The sequence below is a fragment of the Falco peregrinus genome, chromosome Z, assembly GCF_023634155.1.
Source record: "Falco peregrinus isolate bFalPer1 chromosome Z, bFalPer1.pri, whole genome shotgun sequence".
NCBI classification, from domain to species: domain Eukaryota; kingdom Metazoa; phylum Chordata; class Aves; order Falconiformes; family Falconidae; genus Falco; species Falco peregrinus.
Window position 1 is genome coordinate 28,800,540 of NC_073739.1, and position 25,782 is coordinate 28,826,321.

General features: G+C 40.5%; 1 protein-coding gene across 7 annotated transcripts in view; it reads left to right on the top strand.

Annotated features, from left to right (window-relative positions):
- Positions 1–24,186: 24,186 nt before the first annotated feature.
- The window catches only part of CHD1 (chromodomain helicase DNA binding protein 1), a 62,544-nt gene continuing 60,948 nt past the window's right edge, over positions 24,187–25,782 (top strand). For 3 of the 7 annotated variants that reach the window (XM_055791647.1, XM_055791646.1, XM_055791645.1), the window contains exon 1: positions 24,189–25,077. The gene's annotated coding sequence lies outside the window, so the exon portion shown is untranslated. Of the gene's footprint in view, positions 25,078–25,782 lie in introns of all 7 variants that reach the window. The other 4 variants (XM_055791650.1, XM_055791648.1, XM_055791649.1 and 1 more) reach the window with 2 other exon arrangements.

The following is a 25,782-nucleotide window of genomic DNA, read 5'->3' on the forward strand; positions in this document are numbered from 1 at the left end:
AGAAAGCTGATTTAAGGACAACTAGAAACAGAATAGGTATACCCAGAATCCACTTCAACCAGAAGTGGTTCTATCTGTTTTTTTTTTAATTATGCCTTATCTGCACTCCACCTATTCTTTTCTCTCCATTCTTTTTATTATATCAAGAATGCACAAGTAAAGGAGTATGTGGTGGTTTTTTTAAAATATAATAAACTGTCAATCAAGTGCTTAGCAGCCTTTCAGTCTATGTACTTGTAAAGAAATTTTCAAGAATAAATACTCTTAAAAGAAAATTTAGAAAAAGATGTCTTTATAGTCTAACAAAGATCATCCAGTACTGAACTTATGTCAGCAAAGTCCCGCATTGATCACCTTGTGTAGCAGATCGAGCTGCAACGATGCATTAGTCAGACATCCCGAAATGATGTGCCTTCCACGTGTGAGCGGGCGAGCCAACGCCTCTCTTGAACGTTTATGCGTTTTTTCACTAGAGGGAGCCAAAATCTCGAAGTATGTAGTTTTAAGTAACAATATTTCCGAAGTTTTCTAAAACTAAACGTGCTGCTTCCAGATTATTGTTATTATTGCTGCTACTGCTGTTGTTGTTGTAGTAATAATGATGATGATGATGATAATAATAATAATAATAGTTATTTTGTTGTCATATTTTTATCATTATTGCATTGCAGGATAAAAAGGAGGAAATGAAAAAGATACTGGTTTAATCGGGCTGGTACAAGTTTACAGGAATTTAGGCAGCTGAACTTAAAGTCTTGGTATAAGCATTTGCATCTTAATACTAGTAAGAAAGTTACTTTGCATTTAATCATGTCATGTACTAATTTGTGCTCAGAACAGGGCTGTCTCAGTGTCACTGTCTTCAGTGACAGAGCATAATCCAGAATTCGTGCTAACTTTATAGTGCATTGCTAACACTTACTATTGGATATGCATATTTGAGACACAGCTTCTCTGAGAAGCTAAGGCAGAAGCAGGGATAGTGACTATATGGAAGAAAAAAGGTATGAAGAACAACTTAACAAGCTAAGAGTCAAGGTAAGTCTGTCCTCATTCAACATTTGCACTCCTTCTCACAGAAAGATTTTGTACAGAACCACAGAGCAGTTGAGGAACTCTAGAACAGGATCAGCCATGGCGCAATGATAGTGCAGCTTGGCTGCAGTGTACATCTTGTAGTAATCCAAAGGCAATATTCACCAAGCGAGCATACAGGAAACTGAAGAACCAACACTGGCTTAACAAAGTACATAAGCTTACAGTAGCAGAGAGCACATAACGCTCATTTCCAGCGTAACTAGAAGAATGCACAAACTCACCTTTAGGCTGAATAACTGATCTTCTCCAACATTTTGACAGTGTGAAAAAGGTCATATTTCTTTCATATAGATCTATGATGATTCCAAAGATGTTGCTATACTAACTTGGATTCCTGTTTGTTAAAAGTTTTCATACAAACAAGGAACCAGATTTGGGGACTTGGGAGTTTGGGTTTTCTTCAGGTTTTTGTTTTTATTTTTTTTTCTTAATAACTTCAAGATACTAAGGCCTTTAAATCACTGAAAATAAAATTTACTTTTTCTTAGCTATATAATCTTCATTATCCCTCTAAAAATATTCGATACATTTCATTTGTTACCTAGATTGCTATACTCTTCTACTCTTCTGTTTCCTATTTGGTTTTGGCCATAGCTATAATTTATCTAGAACTAAGAACAGCTCAGCTCAACCATAATGTATACAGCACCACACATTGCTTTCTTTAGAAGATTTGTCATATGAAAGGGACATAAGGGATATTAGGAAAAAAAAAAAAAAAAAAAGGAAAAAAGAAGATAGAATTTGTGCACAGGTTAGTCTAAAGCAACATGTCTTTGGTTTCTAATCAAGAAGGACACTACCACACTGTGTTTCAGGGGAAAAGTTACTTTGCCCATATCAAAACACATTTTAGATGCTCCTTACTAGAGTGTTCAAAATTTTTTTAAGCTTAACTAGTTTTTCTTTTCATCCACATACAGGAAGGGAAAAAATGCAAGGGAGTAGGGAAAGTAGTTACTCTTTATCAGGGGAAAGTAACACTCACAGATCTGCTACTGTAGCAGATAGGCAGCCTAGCCATAACTAAGATAATTTAAGTTAGACAGAGTTCCTCAAAAACTGAAAGCAGATTTTGATGTCTAAATTGCACTGCAATTGTGCTTTGAACTTGCAGTTACATATTTGCAAAGTTTTGTTAAGATTTTAAGCTGATTTCCAGGACTATTGTAAATCAGTTGGATGTAAAAATGCAAATTTCCTACAAATAATAGGAATTAAGGGCAGGGAACATTTGTTGAAAGTATCTTAAAAAGTCGCCCAATTCAAACCATAGCAGAGACAAAACAAAAAGATAAATACATAATATTGGCTTTAGTATCTAAAATCCCTTCAATTTTCAGACATGGGTAATGCTGGATTGTGAATCCATAATCAGTGTCTGCATATGAAGTGACTACTAGTGCCAGCTTCAGCTCCTCTGTCTAACAATTTGAGACAGTCGTGCTAGCCCTTCCACTGTATTAGTGAAGTTAAGAGCACTTCTAACTGTCTCCGTTTATACAATTTCCTTGTCTAGAATATCTCTTCAAGGCACAACAGCAAAAACATTGTCTCCTCTATCACTCACTTTCACACTGCCTAAGTCTCAGTGTAAATACAATGCAGCTGAGGATAATTTCAAAGGAAGCTGTCTCAGTGAACCATACAGAAACTGTAACTTAACTTTGCATAACAGAACTGTGCTTGAAAGCACTTTAGAATTCTAGTAAAGCCCCATGCATACAGAAAATAGGAAGTAGCAACTAAGCAGTAAAGATGTTAAGGCTGTCTAGCAAGTCACAGCATAGTAATAGTTAAGCATTATATTCTGAAAACATTGCATGGGGGTAAATGTATACTTGTACTGACTCTGGCTGGGATACAGTTACATTTTTTCATAGCCACTTATATGGCATTGAACCCTGTCTGCATTCATAACCAAAACAGAGTTGATAACACACCATTGTACTGGCCATTGTTCAACAGTGCTTGCACAGAGTCAAGGCCCTCTCTGTTTCTGTCTCCCCAGGGAGTAAGACAGTGGTGAACAAGAGCCTGGAAGGAGACACAGCCAGAACAACTGACCCAAACTGACCAAATGGAAACTCCATGCCATATAATGACATGCCTAGCAGTAAAAACTGGGTGTGCCATCTCAAAGCAGCTAATGCTCAGAGACAAGCTGGGCATTGATGGAAAATAGCCACCTTTGCATCCCTTGTTCTTTTTTTCCACTTTTCTTCACTTGCTAAATTGTCATTATCTCAAACCATAAATTTTCCGTGCTTTTGGTTTCCCAGTTCTGTACCTCATCCAACTGGAGAGAGGGGAGATGTAGGCAGGAGAGAGTGGCTGGCTGGGTGCTTAGTTGCTGGCTGGTGTGTCTACGTATCTTCACATAAAGTGTATAGTTGTTACCTACTTGTGTGTGACTTAGGTGTTCTATGATGGTCCACAAATTAATCCAAACAGCGCAGAACACATCTTTAACCAGCTTGCTTATTCAGTCCATTGATCATCTTGCACAGTTTCCATTTTTTAGTGGTTTTGAGGCACTAAATACTTTAAAATTAGTAATATCAGCAACAATTACTATATTTGTGTACAGCTCAAGAACAGACGTTCAGCAGTGAACACTAACAATGGGAAAGCTGTTCTTTAACATCTTTGCATTCACAGATCACCTGCTTAAACAGAAACCAGCACATCACTTTTTAACTTTTGCTGTGCCATCATTGCAAAAACAACTGGTAGACATTAAAGCAATTCTTCTCATAAAAATAATAGCATCCACTATTCTAGCAAACATATGTAAATAGCACAGTGTGTTTCACATAAACCTGGGTTTAAATCCTGGTAACAACTACTTCGAGTAAAGCTGTATGGAGATCAGCAGTCAGCCTTATGTACTTCTAAAGTCTTCAGTCATACAAAGAATGGCAGTAATCACAGAGTATTCTCTCTAAGCAAAACCATTCTGTAATTTTTGCAATCCTTGAGATGATTTTTCTCTCTATAACCACAACTTAAGAGAATCAGAACAGGAATTCCCTTATGACTACTGTGACAGGGTCAAATGGGTTGGAATACTTGTGAGTGACACGAGATTACCACAGCATGTGAAATAAACATTAGTTCTCCTGTTTGTAGGTATTGTTACTGTCATAAATAAGACCAATAATATTCTTACACTGATGAAATAATAATCAAATAAAAAATATGAATAGAGAATAATAGAGAAATACTCACACAGATATGGTGTTTTCCCCTCTAAACTAATTCCAAACCATTTGGTAACAAATCATAAAACCCAATTTATATTTGTATTACAACAAATAGCTTCTCTAACTGTGGGAGCAACTTTTGTATACGGTCCCTGCTCCACAAACACTGCTATACAACATAAAATAATCAGAAGAATTAATGATGTGATCTTCAGAATTGAGGACAGCAATCAGCTCATCATGACCTAAAAGCAAGGGAAGGCAGACTGTGTAGCCACTGGAGGAAATCCCTTTTTGAGAAATAATGAAGCAGAGAGAGCAAAGGAGAAAAATTAAAAAAATTAAAAAAGTGTTAAATTTCTTATACAGTTCTTAGAACGGTACCTAAAATTGCATATTAGAAAGTCTGACTTTGCAACCATGATGTGAAGTCATGAGGAGTAAGGTAACAAAAGTCCTTTACCACATTATCAATGCTGTACTTTCAATCCGCAGTAAACTCTGCCCAGAAAAAAAATTAATAAAGGTAAAGCCCTCGTTGATGTCTATTACCTTCTATCTGGGAATACCTCTCTTCCCTGAACCCATAGTGAGTATTTACAAGTCAGAACCATGCACCTGCCAAATAATTTTTTATATAGGAAATTACTCAAAGATCATGCAAGATGGGTCAATCATAGCTCATGTGTCTGTTTGATGCAGTTCACACAAGCTTACTGAAGACACTTAAATGTCGACCTTGGCAGAAGTAGTATGTGCAATGATTATAAAACTTTCACCAAGGCTTTTGTTTGCCCTGCAACTTGCATCTGCTACACACAGTAAATATTGGGCTACTTGATCAGCAAATGCCTTTGAAAAGCTACATGGGAAAGTTGCTGATGACTTACAAGAAAGAAGTTTTAAGACAATTGAGCTGATTGTGCCTAATAGAATTCCACATTATCTCAATACTAAATCTATTCTGAAGATCACATTATTCCCATACTAAACCGTAAAGAGATTTTAGCAAACATTTTTTATAACATCATTTTGATTAGTTAATTTTAATTTAGTTATTTTGTTTTAACGACAGTATTTCTTAATTTATCTGCTGAGTTCATCCTTCTAGAAGGGAATAAGATCCTCAAGTTTCTGAGTTAATGTAGTAGTTACCCAAAACAATCTAGCAAAAAACCCAAAAAGGCAAAACAAAAAAAAAAAAGGAAAAGAAAAAAAAAGGAAAAAAAAAAGGGGTCGGAGGAGAAAAACCAAACAACCCCAAACCAAAAAAAACTAAAGGCAAGTCATCAGCAATCATTTAGAATTAGCAGATCTACATACCTGTTCAATATAACATACATACATTCTATAAACAGCAACTGTGGATTATTACAAGTCAATTATGACTATTTTAGGACTATAAAGATTAAAGGACTATAAAGATATGTAAAACTAACTTACACTAAAAGAATACTGAAGATTCAATTAAATAATTGTATTGGGTCTGGCTAGGATTCTCACTGGTGTTCTATCTACTACACACTGACATTTCAAACAAAATCAAGTTTCAGAATACAAACATAAGAACATGTTAGAACAGAATTTTCTCCAATTACTGAATTTAGTTTGAATAAAAGTTCAACCGCTAGTAGTATCCTGCATTGCAACTTATCAATGTTGAAAACACCAGATTTAAAAGCTATTACAAAACCATATTCCCATTATATGAAAGTAATGGTTTGATGACAATGTGCTATTCTTCCTCTGTTCAGAAAGATTTTATTTGGTCACTAGCATTAATTGTTATTACAAATTTAGTTTTATTTTAGTATGTGTGATAATCTGTGTGTGTCAGATGTTGTTAAACACCTCACATGTTTAATTGGTCACAACCATAATCTTAGCATGAAATTTTTAAGTTGTTCCAACATAGTAAGAACAAAGTATAGCTCAGAGGAAAGAAGACAGTTGAAAGCTGAGGCTCAAAAAAAAAAAAAAAAAAAAAAGGATTATATACACTAAAGATGACTACCATCACAGACCTAGTTATAAACTATTAGCTATTATCAAATAAAATAGCATAGATACTTTGCTAGTGTAAACTGTGCCAAGTTTGCAGAACTATATCAATTTCTTAATTAATAAAAGTTACAGTCTCACTGAAGAACATCCAAGGTCATACTTTTGACAAAAACTGATTGTGCCACCTATGGTTTTCTAGAGTTTGTTTCATAACAGTTGTAAATCATGTCCTTTTTTCCCTGAATTTTACTACTTTTTCATAACATACATTACTTTAGACAAAATTAAACCCTCATACTACTTTGTAAACTGAAACTTAGGAGTTAAGTTCTTGAAAAAAAGAGTTTTAAAACACAGAGAAGCTGCCTACATAGAATTATTTTCCAAGAATTTCCACGGCAGAACATGTTACTTCAAGAAGAGGGAATGTTACTAATTAAAGAAAATTTACTGTATTATAGAAGTTTGACTTTTCATTTCAAATATTACTAATTACTCACTTTTACCAATGCAATGAATACACACTTTGACATTTTATCGATTAAGAAGTGCATCTCAGACTGCATGCACACAGAACTACTAGAATGCATTGAAAACACTTTGCACAACAGCTACACAATAATCAAGAATCTCTAGTGAAGAAGTACTATTTTTAATTCACTGACAGCTTCATGGATTTATCTTTTGTTTTTTACGTTGGGTAACGTTAGCCACTGAAACAATCCTGTTTTCTTCTTAAGAATGATCAGCAATAGTATAAACCATAGACCTGTGTATAGTTTATAGTACAAAGACACAGTATTTGGCCTAATCCACCTTGTTGGAGGTAATTTCAATTGGAAGTCTGGGAATTCATGATCACATGCTTACTTAGAGCTCCCATATGACCATAAATAGATAATCCCCTAAGATTTTAAATGATAGCACTGCTTTTCTTAACATATCAGAGAACAACTATTCAATTCTTTAACATGATCCTCAAATCCATGGAAGTGATCACCTCTGGTTTTTATGCAAAAATTCATTTCAGCTGAGAGTTGAAGTCTCACAAGTTTCAGTTTGCCCGTTCTTTTATACCAACTTTCCTCAAAACTTTAACCATACTTGGAAGGCTGCGGTATCCATGAGTCAGAAAATAAAATGCTGCTATTGTTCATGTCTCAGTTTCTTCCCATGTGCTGATTTTGATTCATTTGAACAGAATTTTATTGGAAAAAAATAATCTCTTAGGATTTCCTTCTTTACCCTAAAGTGAAGTTAAAATCTGAGTTCATAATGAAAAGGTTAAATGTTGCAAGAAAAGTTTATCAGAACTTAGATCTCACAGTTTAATGTCTAGGTTCCCACACAAGAAAAATGCATGCATGAATCCTGCTTCTGAATCAGAGATCAAAGAATTAAAGTGGTATTTTAAGTGTCAATCAGGGACCCAAACAATGGATTTACTACCTTTTATGATTAGTCTTACCTCTCCCTTTCTTACTCAAACATTTTTCACCCCTTCCCCAGATGACTCCTTAGGCTACGTTCTTACAAAAGGAAGAAACTATATCATAGTCTTGTTAATTTTTGGTGAAGATAGGCTTTGTAAATACAAAGGAAAACTAGTGCTATCAACCTTTGCGAGCAACTTTTCATCATGCTCCCTTTTGTATAATACAATTGCTTCAGAACTGTAGACTGTTTAAAGATGTGAAAGAATTAGTGTGTATTGAAGGAAGCAACATGTATCCATATTATAATCAAGACTTCCCTCTCTACTTACTGTCACTCATATATAAGCTGTAAAGCCTCTAAGTGTTGATTATAAAAACAAGTTTAAAAATCCTATTATACAAACAAACAAAATCCCCAAAACCACAACACTACAACAGCAAATGTTTCTTACCTAGCGGAAGAATGACTTTAAGACATATGTATTTATTTATACATAACCATTGATGACAAGCAGTTTCAGTTTGTTGGCTTGTTATAAGACATATCTTCATTTTCCAACAGAATTCATGTTTTGGAATTGTCAGTCATAAGAAGCTCTTTTCAGGTTTTACTTACCTCACGTGACTGTGATATACAAAGTAAAAAAGTTTTAAAATAGACATTACTTTAAAAATTAGTATGAGAAATCCTCAATTACATAATTCTGAATGTAAATTTTTGGTGTCAGTCATAGGATATCTTCCCAAGCATAATCTACCTCTAATTCCCGTATTCAAGAAAATTTTGCTTAATTGTCAGATCTGGTGCACACAGCTGTGTGATCTCAAGCAATTCAAAGTCACTATTTATCTTTCTACTTTCATAAATGCAATTTTGGAATTCTTCACAGTAACAGAATGTACCAAAGCATGGTACTGCACATAGTTTTTGTCTTGAGGAACTCTGTCTTCCTCACTAGTCTTAACATTGATATCATTTTTGGAGCTCAGGAATAAGATTTAATAATATATAGACTAAGCAAATAGTTTTCTCCCTTTTAATATGTATGCATATACTTCCTTACTGTCAGTGTATATTTTAAATGATTTATCAAAATGCTTGGTATACCACATGAAATTAAAATGAACTGAAGGTAGCAGCACTCATTCCTATTCTCTACAACCATGACATTTAACATCACAAAAATATTTTTCTGTCTGGTATTTATGGTCGAAGTCAAAGTTGAAAGATAAGAGCACTATTGGACTTAAAGTTCCTGGACTTCTGAAACAAAACTTGCCATTTTATGCTTATCTAAGACTTTCTTTTTCTTTTCTTTAATTAAAACACAGTACTTTGTGTATTCCAAATTCAAGAATCCAAAATTTTTTGTAAACGTACTTCCGACATCTAAAAGACGGAGAGAGGAGAGAGTCTCTGCATTTGAAGTCTGTGTATATAGAAAGATGTGGTAGAATTTCTTGTGAATTAAAGTATCTTCAATCACAAAAAAAATAATTAAAGCAGTGTTTTGCATGAACAGATGAACTGAGGTGTGTCATTTAATGTGAATATATTTTTTTATATATGTAATAATAGTGAGAATCATCATGATACCACATACTGCAGCTAAAGACCAGGAGAATTAACTAATTGAGCACTAATGGTTTGTTTTAAATGGAGACACCTGGTATCACTCACTAAGAAAATCTGCTACTTCAACTTCAATAACGAAGTTTTAGGATTTTGGTTTTTTTTTTTCTTTTTTAAATTGTATATTCAAAAAATTGTAGCTGTATTTTTGCAGTACGATTTCTAATTCTCATGTTTGTACATGTACTTCCCAACTAAAAGATTGCATTAAGGCTGTCTATATATACTTGATCTGACATTTTCTAAATTCTAAGTTGTCAGGTTTTTTATATGATTAAGGGTCTCTTAAAGACAGTCACACATTCAAACAACACAACTGCTGCTTTACCCAGTATACAGGGGAGTATTTGGTATCCGTATCACTGAACATTCTTCATTTTAAAACACAGTATGGCCAAATGCACTCCTGCCATGAATATAAAGGCATTAGTTTCCTCTGAGGCTTTTCTTTAACAAACAATATTATTGCATCTTCTTGTTTCATAGTAATTTACTAAGCTTGATGAAATCTCTCTGAGGTACAGCAATGCTTTTACTTATGTTCTGCACCTGGAGAGCCATACTGCAGAAACTCAAACATGATGTCTAGCAATTTTGCATGCCTAATTTGAAAAATCTAGGATCTGATCTGCCACTATCCCAACACAAAATTTTACTCATGCTGTCTTTAATAGCATACTAAAGCGCACATGCTCAACCTTACAAAAATATGTATAAAACAATACATGGTTTCTTGATCCTTACTCTTGTCCTTTTGGGACACTGTTTTAAATTTCAAACACTGAGTCTTTTTCAGGTTTGAAACAGGTTGAAACCTTCTGCCAATCCCCTCCAGATCTTGTATGCCTTAAAGAAGGACAGGAAGTTCTGTTAGTCGGGGAGGGGCCAGTTGTTCCCAGCCTCCTCTGACAGAAATACAGGCAGGGCACAGCTTGTGTTCACAGCCAGCTCCATACCTCTCACTTTCTGCTGCTGTGCAGCTTTATACATTTAAGACCACAACTTCCTGCAATACAATAGTGTCCTTACTTGCAGTCCTCAGATGCCTCAAAGCCTTGCCACACAGCTAGCAATTTACTAGGACTTCCTCAGGAATTGGAGGAGCACCTCAGCAAATGTCTTTGTCAGGGCCATCGAAAGGAGGATTTATCTAATTGCTAAATGTCTGTTGCATAACCCACATCTTGATACACATGAAATTCATGGCCCTCCATGGGACAAAAATCAATCCTGACTTGTGTCTCTCAAGCTCTGCTTGGAAGCACTATCACCCTTGAACAAATACTACACACTCCCTTTGAGGCTCAGCAGTGCCGATATTACCTGGATGCGTACCCAGCTACTGTCAACCACCAGAAAAATAATTACCAGAATTTTGGAGTAGCAACTCTCAAGAAGCCTGAGCAGCTCAAGTAGGAGTGCAATATGAAACCTTTTGGAGATATGGAAGTTCTGATTACTGTGCAAGTGACCCAATATCTCAGTGTATTGGGTGTGCAAGGAAACATTTTGGTAGCTGGGGTGGATTGCAAGGTGGCCTCTGTGAGGAGGGGCCAGGGCTGCCCCATGCCAGACACAGCTGGTTCCAGGTGGCTCCAATGGACCCAACACAGGGCATAGCTGAGAAGAAATGTAAGAAACACTGCACAACAGTTTAAAGAGATGAGTGAGATATATGTGAAACAGCACTGCAGAAACCAGGGTCAGTGAAAGAGGTGAAAAGGTGATTCACACACTGGAGCAGAGATTCCCCTGTACCCTGTGGGAGAAACCTCAGTGGAATTGTTATTCTCTTGCAGCCCATGGACAGCCCATGCTGCAGCACATTTATCCTGAAGGAACTGTGGCCCATAGGACAACCCATGTCAGAGCAGTTTGTGACAGACTGCATCCCATGGGGAGGACCCACCTGGAGCAGGGGAAGAGTGTGAGGAGGAAGGAGTAGCAGAGAGGAGCTGTAATAGACATCCCAGCACCCATTCCCCATTCCCCTGCTCCACTCAGGGGGAGAAGGTAGAGGAATCAGGAATGAAGGAGTGAAGTTGAGATGCAAAAAAGCAGAAGGATGAAAGAACAGATTAGGTATTTTATTTTGTTTCTAACCATTCAAGTCTATTTTAATTGGAAATAAAATAATTTTCCCCAAATCTGCTCTGGTTCCCCTGTGACAGTAATTAGTAAGTGATCTCCCTGTCTTTACCTCAAGCCATGAGCTTTTCATCTTACTTTCTCACCATTCTGCTAACAAGAAGGACCAAGAGAGAGCAGCTCCATGTGCACCCGGCAGCAGCAGCCAAAGCCGACCCACCACATGTAGTGGAATTTGTCACCATGAAAAACAGAAGATTAAGATAAAAGGATTCAGTTCCCTTCACAGACAAGTCATAAGGACAAAATAACTTATTTACTTTAAATTGCAGGTTGTAGCAGAAACAAACAAAAATAAAATGTTAAAATTCACATTACAATTTCTCCTTAGCCATGTCACCTTCTACGCAAGTTCATGAGGCTTTCTAATTTGCCTCCAGTTCACACCTGCCATGAGCTCACAGAACTTTATCTTTTCTGCTCGTGCTCTCACATGTGGTTTGATATTTTCTAGCACATCATGCAAATCCTCTCTTTTCATTTCCTTACTTCTTGTGAGTGGACAGTGGAGTCTTAAATGATAGCCTGACAGCAAAGGTATTACTCTTACGTTTCTTTGGGCTTTAGGGTTGACCGAGCCCTCTCCTACCTCAGTTAGCAGATTCCTAGCACTAAGGTGTTTCTTCCTGCTAGAGTTCTCAGCTCTACAGTCATTAACTTCCATAATCTCTTGGTAGAAATACTAAAACTTGGTGTTGATAACTTCAGAAAGAACTTTTATCCCAGTTTGTAGGTAAGACCCTAAGACAGAGATTCACATTTTAATATGTTGATGAACTGTCTCAGACAAGGCCTCAAAAATCTGAGGTCTCATTGCCTTTTCTTAATTCAAATTAATGAATTATGCAATTAATGTATTGAGAAAATAGATGCAGTCAGAGACTGCTACATCTTCAGTGTCTTGCTGTAAAGTCCCAACAGGTTAACATTTTGTAGATTTCTGGAGTATGTGGAAGACAGACACTGACATAGCTGGTCAGTGAGCCAGCCAGGGGGGATGCCCACTGGACCTGCTGTTTACAAAGAAAGAAGGACTGGTGGGTGATGTGGTGGTTGCAAGACACCTTGGGCACAGCGATCATGAAATGACAGTTTTCGATTCTCAAAGAAGTAAAGAGAGGAGTAAGCAGAACCACCACCTTGACATTCTTTGGCCTGTTTAAAAGTCTGGTTGATAGTCCCTTGGCAGACACTCCTGAAGGGCCAAGGGGTCCAGGAAGGCTGGACATTGCTCAAGAAGGCAGTCTTAAAGGCGCAGGAGTAGGCCGTCCCCATCTGCCAGAAGACAAGCTGGCGAGGGAACAAGGCTGGCTTGGCTGAACAGAGAGGTTTTGTTGGAATTCAGAGAAAAAAGGAGAGTTTACCGCCTTTGGAAGGAGGGGCAGGCAGATCTGGAGAGCTGCAGAGATGTCACAAGGTTATGCAGGGTGAAGATTAGAGAGGCAAAAGCCCGGCTAGAACACACTGCCACAAAATATAACAAAACCAGTTTTTACAAATACATGAGAAACAAAAGGAGTAATCTTCATCCTTTATTGGATGTGGCATGGAACATTGCCACAAAGGGTGAGGAAAAGGCTTAATGCCTTCTTTGTCTTAGTCTTTAATACTAAGAGCAGCTTTCCTCTGAGTACTCAGTCCCCTGACCTGGGGGGGGGGGGCAGGGATGAGGAGGAGGATAATCAAGTCCCCACAGTCCAGGAGGAAACTGTCAGTGACCTGCTGCTCCAGTTAGACATGGACAAGTCCATGGGGTCAGATGGGATTCACCTGAGGGTACTGAGGGAGCTGGTGGAGGCCAGGCCACTCCATCATTTATCAACAGTCCTGGCTAACTGGGGAGGTCCCGGAAGGCTGGAGGTTACCCAGTGTGACACCCGTCTACAAGGAGAGCAGGAAGGAGGATCTGGGGAACTACAGGCCTGTCACTTGGACTTGGTGCCAGGGAATATTTTGGATCAGATCATCCTGAGCGCTATCACATGGCACATGCAGGACAACTGGGGGCTCAGACCCAGGCAGCACGGGGTTATGAAAGGCAGGTCCTGCTTGACAAATCTGATCTTCTATGGCAAGATGACCCATCTAGTGTATGAGGGAAATCCTGAGGATGTCATTTCCCTGGACCTTAGTAAAGCCTTTGACACAATCTCCCACAGCGTTCTCCTGGAGAAACTGGCTGCCAATGGCTCAGATGACTGTACTCCATGCTGGATAAAAAACTGGCTCAGTGGCCAGGCCCAAAGAATTGTGGTGACTGGAGTTACATCCAGCTGGTGGTCAGTCACAAGTGGTGTTCCCCAGAGCTCTGTACTGTGGGGCCAGTTCTGTTTAATATCTTTATCAATGATCTGGACAAGGGAATTGAGCACACCCTTAGTAAGTTTGCAGACAACAGCAGGTTTAGGGGGAGTGTTGAGCTGCTTGAGGGCAGGAAGGCTTTGCAGAGGGATCTGGACAGGTTGGATTGATGGGCCAAGGCCAATTGTATGGAGTTCAACAAGGAGAAATGTCAGGTCCTGTACTTGGGTCACAACAACCGCACACAGTGCTACAGGCTTGGAGAGGAGTGGTTGGAAAGCTGCCTCACAGAAAAGGACCTGGGGTGCTAGCTGATGGATAGCTGTGTGCCCAGGTGGCCATGAAGGCCAATAACATCCTGGCTTTTATCTGAAAGACTGTGGCCAGCAGGACCAGAGAAGTGATTGTCCCTCTGTACTCAGCACTGGTGAAGCTACACCTTGAATACTGTGTTCAGTTTTAGGCCTCTCACTACAAGAGGGATGTAGAGGTGCTGGAGCGTGTCCAGAGAGGGGCAATGAAGCTGGTGAAGGGTCTGGAGCACAAGTCTTATAAGGAGCAGCTGAAGGAACTGGGGTTGTTCAGTCTGGAGAAGAGAAGGCTCAGGAGAGACCTTACTGCTTTCTACAACTACCTGACAGGAGGCTGTAGGCAGGTGCGGGTAGGTCTCTTACCCCAGGTAACTAGCAACAGGACAAGAGGAAACACCCTCAAGTTATGCCAGGGGAGGTTTAGATTAGATACTAGGAAAAAATTCTTCATGGAAGGGGTGATGTGGCATTGGAACAGGATGCCCAGGGAGGTGGAACCACCATCCCATCCCTGGTGGTGTTTAAAAGATGCATAGATGTGGTGCTTAGGGACATGGTGTAGTGATGGACTTGGCAGTCCTGGGTTGAAGGTTGGACTTGATGATCTCAAAGGTCTTTTCCAACCTAAATGATTCTATGATCCTATGGCTTGTTTTCTTCTGCTGCTTTTGTATCATTTTAATTCATTTATTGTGTAAGTACTTTTAGCCTTCATTTTCTTAATGCAACCTGGGATAACACTGCCTCACAGGAATATTTTGAGGATCAAATCCTTAATGACAGTAAAAATGCTTTGAAGGTATTAATATATTTTGCATTTGTTGTGACTCTTCTCAGCTTCAAAGTCATTGCTTTTCACCATTCTCGATGTCAAAGAGCAAGTCATGGGTCTAACCCCAATTGTTGCTGTTTTATACAGCAATATAGTGCAGGCCATTTCAATAAACCTCTGTACGTTTTGTATGTTATATGGTTAAGTACAGAAGGATGATTCCTTTTTCAGACAGAGCTCCTGTTTACCCTCCCTTTAATTATGGGAAGAAGCAGTTTTCATATGATTTACTCAACTTCTTTGGTCTATTTTTTCCATAAGCAGTAGGGTTAGCAATAAATCTTCTCTTTGAACTGAACTTCTGCATGTTCGAAGTATAATCAGTTATCCACTCCTCTCAGAGCTAGTCTAAACTGAAGACTCAAACACTGAAAACACTCCGTTCCTCTTTGTAAACTTATTTACACGTAAAAGTACTGAAGTACTAAAAGACTATTTATTAGCGTAACTCCTAGCATGACCTACCCACTATATTGGCAAAACCGAGAGGGGGATAAAACAGTCTTATACAACTTGGACCAATTCTAAGGCAATACATGATTTCAGTTGCTCTAGTGAGAAAACTGCATTACTCCAGTATGTAAGAGGCATAATGTCCAAGGTTTTGCTATAATAGTATAATAATTATAATAGTGTACACATGTATTGGTTGTTAATATTGATGCATAAGAGTAGTCTTCTCATAGCTGAGGTGAAGATTCAAACACCTGCATTTGTAAATGTTTGTAGTGTAAACTTTGTCAGGCTGGGACATGAGTAGGGTAGGCTTTTGACTGAAACAGCCATGCAAACAAAAGTTCAAAGTGTAAATACAGTGTTATATATAGTGGCATATTGTTATGTCACTTTATGCTTCTTAACTTCCAGTGAATTATAAAATCTAAGGCTACAGTGACATGATACAAAGAATAGGCATTTTATGCATAAGGTCACAAAACAATAATGCTTAGCAAAAGAAAAGCAAGTTCCCAATAATACATATTTACAGAGGAGGGCCCACAGCACAAAAAATGCCTTATTATGGGATTTCATTAAGCAATTCCCTGATGATTGCCTAGTACCATGCCTTTTGCTGTGGCACTTCACCTGGAATGTGTGTCTGGCCAATGCTCTACCAACCAAGGCCAGCTGGCCAACTAGCTGAATTTGGGAGGACTGATAGGGAAGGAGACCACTACAAGTTCAAGATATACTAGCATGCAAACAGCAAAGCAAGAAAAAGGCCAGATGAACAAGACCTGTCTATTACTGTTGCAAATCCTGAAAAAGCTGATCTACCCTAGAATAGTATAACAGCTCTCTAAAACAGACTTATGATGGCTTAAATCTACATGTAGGAGATGACATTTTTTGATTGTTCAAGAAGCATATTAACGAACTTCAAGCTTAAGATTTTTAGGGGTGTTTTGCAAGTCAGCAGTAGAGAGAGTCTTCGAAAGACTGGCTAGTTTCTTTCCCACACATTATTGGCACTCTCCTTCTAGTAGAGCTTCCCAATGAAAAAAACATATGGTTGCTTTGGCTCTGTTTACTTTTTCATTCCCTACCTTCTTCTGCAATAACTTTTGAAATCAGCTAGCAAGTTCAGCCAGGCCTATCAAAAGTGCTGGGGCTCTGAAAAAATAAAGTCTATGGTTACAAACAGAGGTCTAAATGAAGGCCCCTGTTATCTGTTATTTGCTGGTATCCAACAAAACCAAATCAGTTCCTCCTGCCTTTCTCCTGCTTCACCCCACAGTACAGCACAGTTACTGGACTTGAAAAGAAACTTGAGGTGCTAAAGAGTGGGAAAGGTCAGGGAACATAATAGAGATTGAGATATTGCTATATAGGTGTACACTTTTGCAAGAATAAAGATCTTAGCTACTTGTTCCTGGAACACTTGTTTTTCTTCTTTCAAGTACTTGGAGACTGCCAGGTACAGCGTGAACCTGCAGCAAAGGTAACAAGTCTCACTCTGTAAACAAGAAAAAGGTATCTACTAGCTGGTGTGTTTATGGCTGGGTCTGCTCATGTCATTGTTTTCTGTTCTAAAAACAGCCGGCTCCGGTTTTACATTCAAAGCCTGAATGATTTTAAAACTGAAGTGCCCTTTTGAAATAAGGTACTGATTTTCAAAGCAATAGGCAAGAACCAAAATAAGCTGTTTCCCATCTTGGATGCTGCTACTTAACCCATATACTTTCCTGGGTAACTGAAGCACTCTGAACATTGCAAGAAAGCACAACCTGTCCTAAAGGAAAAATGGTGGCAAGTGGAAACATAGTTTGGACATGCTGCTGTTGCTCAGCAATGGCTTGCCACGCACATTGGAACTGCTCTCGTGTACAGGACCAGGGAACACAATCACAGTGTCAAGGACTTGGACAGCTACAGACAAGGTATTACTAGGCTGCCTAGGGTGATGATTATCACATGCAAACCGAGTAGCCTCAGTAAAGCTTGGAGATTATAATATTCTGCAATGAGTTTTATTTAGCTGACTGTTGGTCTCCACTTCTCTTCAGCTTCTTTTGATTCCTCTGATCTTGCCCCAAACTTAGATATGCCAAAGACTTGTTAGTTTTTATGAACTAATTTGCATCTAAAATTAGAACTAGAAAGCATATTTAGAACACTTAACAGAATCAGTTAATTATGAATATAATCACTTCAAAAGTGAGAGCATTTGAAAACAAATCATATCAGAGCCTCCAAGTGAGAGTTAGTATACTAGAAAGATATTGGTCCATTTATAAAAGCTTCAGTCATGTTACCTACCCATCTAAGATCAGGCTTTACCATATTTAGATCCAGCCTTAAGTAGTGCGCCAAAAAGCCTGCTAGTTGAAGTATAGGCTATTTCAAACATACATCTTTACAGAGACTTATTCATTTCACTTGGGTATTTATTTTGGCTTTAAAAGGTTTTCTTTAAGTTACCGTGTAGCTATAAACCAGAACCTATTAAAGGTAATTGTTAGAACAGTTAGTGCTTTCTACCATCAGCAACAAAGAAGGCTTTACTAGATTCCCAAATTAAAATAGCAAGAACTTGATCTTTTGTATGTCTACCCTCTCAGCTTTTGAGAGGCTGTCCCCCAAAACCCCACGCAACAACAACAAAAAAAAGACACCAAAAAAGCCAAGACCAAACAACGCACAGACCTAAACCTATCAGGTTCCTAATATGGATGGACATGGGTTAAGGCTACAACTTTTATTAATTTCAGGGACAGCTGTAATTGCACCTTCATGAACAGAACAATCTGTGACTGTTGAAAACAGATAGGGAAGAACTGGAAACATAGGCCAAAGATAAATAAATTCATACAAAGCACGGCCATCCACGTTCTATTGATATGAGAAAATGTCCTTCTCTTTCCAGACACAATAAAATTATAGGACCCTGAAGACTGGCAATATCATCACTGAATGAAGATATCAAAGACAATTACAAGAAAACAGTCTACTTTTTTCATTACCGGATTCCAAAGCACAACTAAAGAAATTAAACATGTAGAACTGACTGCATGAAAAGCTCCTCTTCTTCTCAGTAAAAGAGTTCTTCATTTATTTTACAAATCCTCTGAAATAATTGCTATGTATATGAACATTCTGCCTTGAAAGAAAAAAAGGCTATATAAAAGGTATGATAACAAGAAAACAGCCATGTTTAAAACTATCATCTGGCAATTCTTTATACAAGGACTGCTTGTGGCTTGAAGGATCATTATTGTAAGTTGCTTCTTTAACTCTGTATGCTAGATTTATTATTTTTATCCATAAACACCTAAGTGCTTACTGTGATTAAGCAAGCCTCCAGGAATTAATTTCTTTCTCCTATTTGAAAACATAGTCTAAAGCAGTTTACTAAAGAAAGAGACACAGGTTTGTCTGTCTTGAAAATACCAAGGGTTATTGTTTAAGAGGGAGGAAAAAGAAAAAAGTTTATTTCAATCTCAGTTTCTCTACCTAAATATTGAGATGAAAACACTAACAGACATCATGCTTATAACACAGGCAAGATCTACACCCTGCAGATGCTTTTAGAGAGAACTAATGCTTCCAACAAATCACTGGCAATTTAGACCAACCAAAAAAAACAGTAGAAGAAAAACTTTAGAAGGAAAGTTTAAATTTTTCTCAGCCGTCCTGATGAATGTTAACTTTAATGCCTCATTAAAACCATTTAAATGGCACTGTTTTAATTACTACTTTGATCTCTTCAGCAAAACATTCAGCCAATGTACTGATCCAATGTTTCTGTACAGGTGTTCCAAACACATACAGATACTCTGTCCAGAGCAGGCAGAAATTTGTAAAAAGTTGATGTAATTGTACTGTATATGAGGTCCTTGAACCATACTTGCCCAATTATCAGTATGTTGTTCAATTTAATCAAACTCATTTAGTTAAATTTTATAGACTTTTATCAGTTGAAGTTGTTAATTCTGTTTTAACTAGAAAATCATTTACCTGAAGCTCACGTACCTACATAAAGAATTTAGACCAGCTTTTTCCTCCTAGAACTGAATCTTTTTTTCTTTTAGAAATCTATAAAAGAAGTGAATTTTCATCACCTTTGGCTTTTTTCTAAATCTTAATCTGCTTAATCTTGAGCATTGTGCAACTGGCTGGTTGATAGAGTCCCAAGTGAGGATGGGAGGTAAGTTAGAAGGGTTTTTTGGGTGTGGTAAATAAAAGAGCTAGGAGGAATAAAGAAAAAAACCCAAGAAAGATGTAGTATTTAAGTGACAGGATAATGACTAGTGTCCTACATAAATTGCTATTGATGGCTTCTTAGAAGAAGGGAGAATGCAAAATGAAATGGAATAACAGTAGAGGTACAAAATGAATGAAAAGCATGTAAACTAGACTACACCTGCTGTGTGTAACATCTACTGAGGAGAAAATCTTTGCTGGTGTATGATATATAGTATTGTAATCTATGAGCTCTTCAGGACATGTTTTAGAATTAATTGAAGCATAGAAGGAGAAAAATCAAAGTACTAAGCATGGTGGGGGAGTTTAGAAAGAAGGGAAGAAACCAATACATAACTTAGTGTGTAGTTAAACGTCAAGGATACTTTTTCTGTCTGTCTTCCCTCAGTAAAGACTGCTAGATTCAGTATTTAAGGCTTCACTAGTTTGAAAAGGAAATAGCTTCTTTGTCCAGAAGATCTCCTAATGCTAAAAATAGAACAGGAATAAACCTTTCCTTTAACATAAGATACGTGATAAACATGAACGACTACCACTGTTAAAAAGGGATGTTCAGGTAAATAACCTGAAAACATAGACATTGAAATCAATTGTGTTAGTTCTGTAACAGTGCACCTAAATTGGATTGTGTATTTATCATATTTTGTCTACAAGCACAAATCCAACTCAAGAACACCCAGGAGGATAAGGGTGGGGTAAATCAGTGGCACCTTAGGCACAATTAATAGTCTCACCCACATCCTGGAAGCATGCTCAGATGCCAGACACCTGTAATACAGTTTCAGAATAAGACTGCTTATTCCCATGAGTGATAGCTTTTCTGTAATAATGAAAAGCTTTGTCCATCTGTCCTTACAATGTTGGGCATCACATGTATTTGTCCTTTGACCAAAATCTACATGTAACAGAAATCAGTATTACTCATGGTGTGAAATGCTGCTAAGATAGGAATGCCATGTATACTTTACGATGCCATCTGGGAAAGAAGGAATTGGTTAAAGACACAATACAAACAAGTTCCAATATGAAAGAAAAACCCTTCTCTCACAGGGATGTGAAGAAAGATCTCCAGATTCTGTGGCAGCAATTTATAACCACTCTGAGAAACAATTGCTGCTATCTTACTGCACAAGAATCACTGCATGTGCAGCTGCGTGGTGACCTAGTTCAGAAGAAGTGGCCAGAAAACAATCATTTCTGAGTGGGGCTAGCTTTTGGCTGGTATGGCAGACAAGAGGATGGGATCACAGCAGCCATAACTCCAGTTAATTTAAACAATTGTGAAACCACACCGTCAAAGCAGATCTCTAAAGGCAGCTGAGAAACTTGACCAAAAGAACTGAGGTGAAGGAAACTGAAGAAGCCAAGAAGGCTATTAAGTAAAATATAACTTAAAAAATAGATTTCTTCCAAGTTTTGTAATTAGGAGTTCATTTGTATCCTCTTGAAGCAGAAATTTATTCTGCTTGAATCTTAAGCCTGCTTCATATTACAGTGAGGTTACCAAATGTGAGACACTTTCATTTCTCAAAACAAACAAAAGGGTGTGTGCAGGTACATCCTAGAGAACAACATCTTGGGACATACTTAGAAGACTCAGGGAATGGGAGCTATCTCCTGGGTTGCAAAGCGTAGGCTAGTATTTTTAACTGTTCTGTTCAGGAAACAATTCATATTAGGGAGCACACAGGCTGGCATTTCTGATGCAAACACAAAGCAGAAAGACGTCTCACACCTCTAACTAAATTATGCAACTGTAAAAAAAGCTAAGGATTGATACTTATTGGAAAGGAGGTAGGTTTAACCTTATTAATTTGGATATGGAAGCTATTGGTGTTTAAGTCCTAGGGTGGGGCAGAGGAGCAAAAGACTGCCCAATAGTAACTCATAGTAAAGTTTACAGATAAATGCCTTTCTGGCAAAAGGGTGTTCACAGCAGGTGCAAGTATGTGTGTATCAATTAATCTAAAACAGCACTGCCCACTCCAGAACCTTCTAGCAACCACAAGGCTGCACAGTCCAAGGACATCCGACATGCTGGGTTGCATGTAACTGTGAACAGAGGTGCTGTGCATCTGCAAATGGGACCATACATGACAACAATTGTGCAGTCTTGATAGTACTGTTGGTAAAATTCTCTAGCACTGACTGATTATTAATTTATGCTAATGCTCATTCTGTCATAAGTTTACAGGAAGTTTCTTTTGATAGCTAAAATAAGCTATTAAAATATAAGTATAGTCATACCTTCCTACCACACAGACAATCTTGCAGAATATGACCATCAAGTGAAGCTAAGGCCCTAAACTCTTGGAAGAATGCCAGGAAATTGTGCTCATATTTAAAATGTTTGAAGATTTGGGGCCTTAACCTGCAAAGGAAACAGTGTATGTGCAGTGTGAACGATATTTACATGTAGAAACTGTCACAAAAGTAACTAACCATGAACAGACAAAGTAGTAGTTGCCATGCATAACTGGACTTTCTCCCTCAATCATTTTCCTGAAAAATAGGTAGTTTTTGTTACTTCCTGTACTAATGGCTAAACCAACTTATTGGACTTATGGGAGTACTACTTTACTTTCATTAGCAGAAGTTGATCAGTATTTTTGATGTTACTATGGATTAAACATCAGCATGTATCAAAATGAAATTATGCACATAACTCAAAGCAGCAGCCTGGAAAGATATTTTCTAGCAGAATAAAACTATTTTCTATACATGATTCTTACAGAGGCGTAGGAAGGAGAAGAAACAAGGAAAAGGATGAAATTCACAGTATCTCTGTGAATAATTAGGAATTTGAAGACAGGATAGCAATAACAGAGGAATTCAGCTAACTATGTTTAGCTTTTTGGATGGTTAATAAGAATTAAGTGTGTTCTGTAGCTAAGCAACAGGAATTGCTGGAATTTATTCAGTTTTCTTTTTCTTTTTTCTTTTTTTTTTTTTGTTGTTGTTGTTGTTGTTCTTGTGTCTCTTCTTTTCCCTGAGCATTTTTTACATAACTCTGGCTAGACAAAGTGTAGCAGTTTGTAAAACAGATTCTGTAAACGGAAAGGGATGCTAAATGCACGTGTTTCCTTTTTGCTTTATTATTGGTTTTGTTGATTCTGTGGATAATATTAATATTAAAGCTGTAAAGTATGTATTTACATATGTATACTGACCTATGGGAATTTTGCAACCAGCTCTAAAACCCAACGAAAACTGATGTTTATCGCTGTAACTCAAGCTATTAATGTGTGTAAGTCACATCATTTGTACACCTAACACCTAGTAAGTATCAGAATTCTTATCAAATTGGTCTTATCTCCTGCGTGCTGCAGGTAACTGTTTCAGTCCACAATTTCTGCCTAAGGCTTACCCCTTCTGGTTGAACAAGGCAGTGGCTTTCTACTGTTTCTTTCCTTAAAATTAACAAATCCAGAACAGTAATAAAAATCCCTCCATTAGAGTCTGAACAATCCATGGTAAAATGTTTTGTTATTAATTACCTTAATTTAAACAGTGACTCTCACTTTGACACTCTTGAATTTAAACCTCGGTCCATTGATCTTGCAGTGTTCTCGTCTATCACAATAACATATTTTCCCTTTAGCTGACCTAGCAAACAAGTGCTTCAATAGGGAACAGAGTGTAATACAACCTGCTTGTAAACTTTGAAGCTGTTTTCTTCTCTGAGCAATTCCTGGTACATTTTTTTAACCCAAGGTGGAAAAATTATTCTATGCTATGAACGACTGAGATTTTGGGGTACTTTCCTAAATGGTGCTTGAGAGCTGAGCTAGTGTTTCCCGCCCCGCCCCGTGTAGCCTCCGCTGCTCCTCAGACACCTGCTGTGCATGGCAGCTAATCCCACAGACCTCCTGGTGGGCTGAAGGCACAGCTCCAGGAAAGCCCAGCAGCCTGGCTGAAGACTGGCAAGTATGCTAGCTGCTCACTCTCCACCAAGCACTGAGGCAAGCAGCTTTGCTCACCATGGAAGAGCAACCATGAGGCGAGCAACAGGCCCGAGAGGTCTCCAGCTGACTGACTGTGGCTCAGACGTTGGCTCCTGGCCAGCACAGCTCCTCAACCTTGACTTGACAGCTACTGCAACCACCTGCCTTCACTTTGCCCACACACTGACTCGCTTCCTTCAAGCTTCCCTTTCTTGATGAGCAAACTGCGTTTTCATGACAATACCGGCCTCTCTCACTCTTGTGGGCTTCTAACAAGTGAATGTCTGAAGGTCTGGTGTTAGATGTTGGTCAGCAGTGACCCCACAGTCCTCCTGTACAGCGATGAAGGATGACCACACACCAGTGCCTGTGAAGGGCAGCAGGCAGGTAAATCGCTTCCTTTCCAACACGGTGTCTGGCTGTGGTGTTGTGCTGTTTACAGCACACTGTCACTCAGCTGCCACCACTGTCCTTTGCCACTGGGAACATTTGGACGTACAACTTACATGACTTTCCTTCTTGTGCGGTGCTTCCCCCCCCCCCGTTAAGTACGCGAAGCACGTTAAGCAAACGGCTGGCGTTAATCACTTCGAAAACAGCGGGCGTCGGGCTCTGGAATGGAAGACAACCAGTCCCCGGCCAGGGGACAGTCCTCACGGAAACAAATGTCTTCCCAGCAGCAGCGCGCCAAGCCTTCCTAAATACGCCCCGGTGCCGCTTGTAACTGTGTAGCCAGGCTAAGTAATGTCGCCGTGTTCGTCGCCGGGCTGTGATTTTACACCGAAAACGCCAGCGCAAACAAAAAGCCCACGCTCCGCCGAACGGCAATGGGCGGCCCGCGCCGGACTCGCGGCCGCGGCGCTCCGGTCATGGCGCCCCTCCGGGCCGAGCCGCGCCCTGCGCCTTCCCCGGGGACGGGAGCGGCCCCCGCGCCCACTCCGTGCGGCAGGCAGGCAGGGGGGCGCTGCGGGCAGCGCGGCCGGGCCCCAACGCCGCCAGCGGCCCATCCTACCTCGGCCGCCCCCCTGTGCGCGGCCCGTCGGCGCGGCCCTCGCCCCCAGCCGTGGCTCCTCCCTCTCCTGCCGGTCGGTCCCAGGGCGCAGGGCTGACATCACGCCCGGGGTTTCCATCCGACCGAGGGAGGGAGAGGCTGCGCGGAGTGGCAGCGTGATGGCGGCGGTCGGGAGGACTTAAGAAGCGGTGGCGGAGCAGAGCAGCGTAGCGCCCACTCTGGTTTTCCGTGCGCCTCTCCCTGCCCGGTTCGGGGCCTCATTGTTCGAGCCAGCGAGCGAGCCCGTCGTGCGGGGCTGAGGAGCCGGCGGCCAGCGGCAGGAGTGGCGTCCCAGGCCCCGCCGCAGCCGCAGGAGCTGCCCCCGACCCTGGGCTGCGGCACGAACCTCCTCGCGGGGCGTAGCGCCGTCTCGGGCCGGGGCGATCCTGCGAAGGCCGGGTGCACGGAGGTAGGCAGAGGCCCGCCATGGCTCCTCGCTCTTTCGCCGGCCGGGAGTTGTGCGGCTTCCGAAGATGGAAGGGGGAGGCGGGTGGTGCTGAGGAGATGGGGCCCGGGAGCCGCTGTCGGCCGGCGGGGGCTGGATGCCCGGCGCGGGGCTGGGTTCTTGGGCTCGCTCGCTGTTTTCCGCGGAGGGAGGGAGCCGCGAGGGCCGCGGCGGGCGGCCGGAGCCGAGCCGCTCTCGCTAGCTCCTGCGGGGGGAGCCAGTGTCGAGCCGCCCGGGAGGCAGGAGAGCGGCCGTGGCTTTCCTCTGGCCATGGGGGGCGCCGGGGGAAGCGAGCATGGAGGACAGCGGCGGCCGCCGAGACGCTGCCAGGGAGCTTTGGTCGTGAGCGGCGGCTGTACAGGCCGCGCCGCGAGGGAGGGCCGTCCCCGGCGGCGGAGGGCAGCCCCGGCCCGGGTGCCGCGGGAGCGCCTTGGGGCAGGCACAGGGACAGCGGCCGCGGGAGCGCGGTGCGGGCGGCCAGCGCTGGGAGGTTCGCCGTACAGCAGGAGCCGGGCGGCAGGGAGAAAGTTTCGCCGCCCCTCGGGGTACTTCCCGGGGCCCAGGGGGTGCCGGGCCTGGCGGCGAGGGGCTGCCCGGCGGCGCGGGAGGGCCGCCCGGCGGCGGGGAGCACGGTGCCGGGCGGCGCGGAGCGCGGCCTTGCGGTCAGGC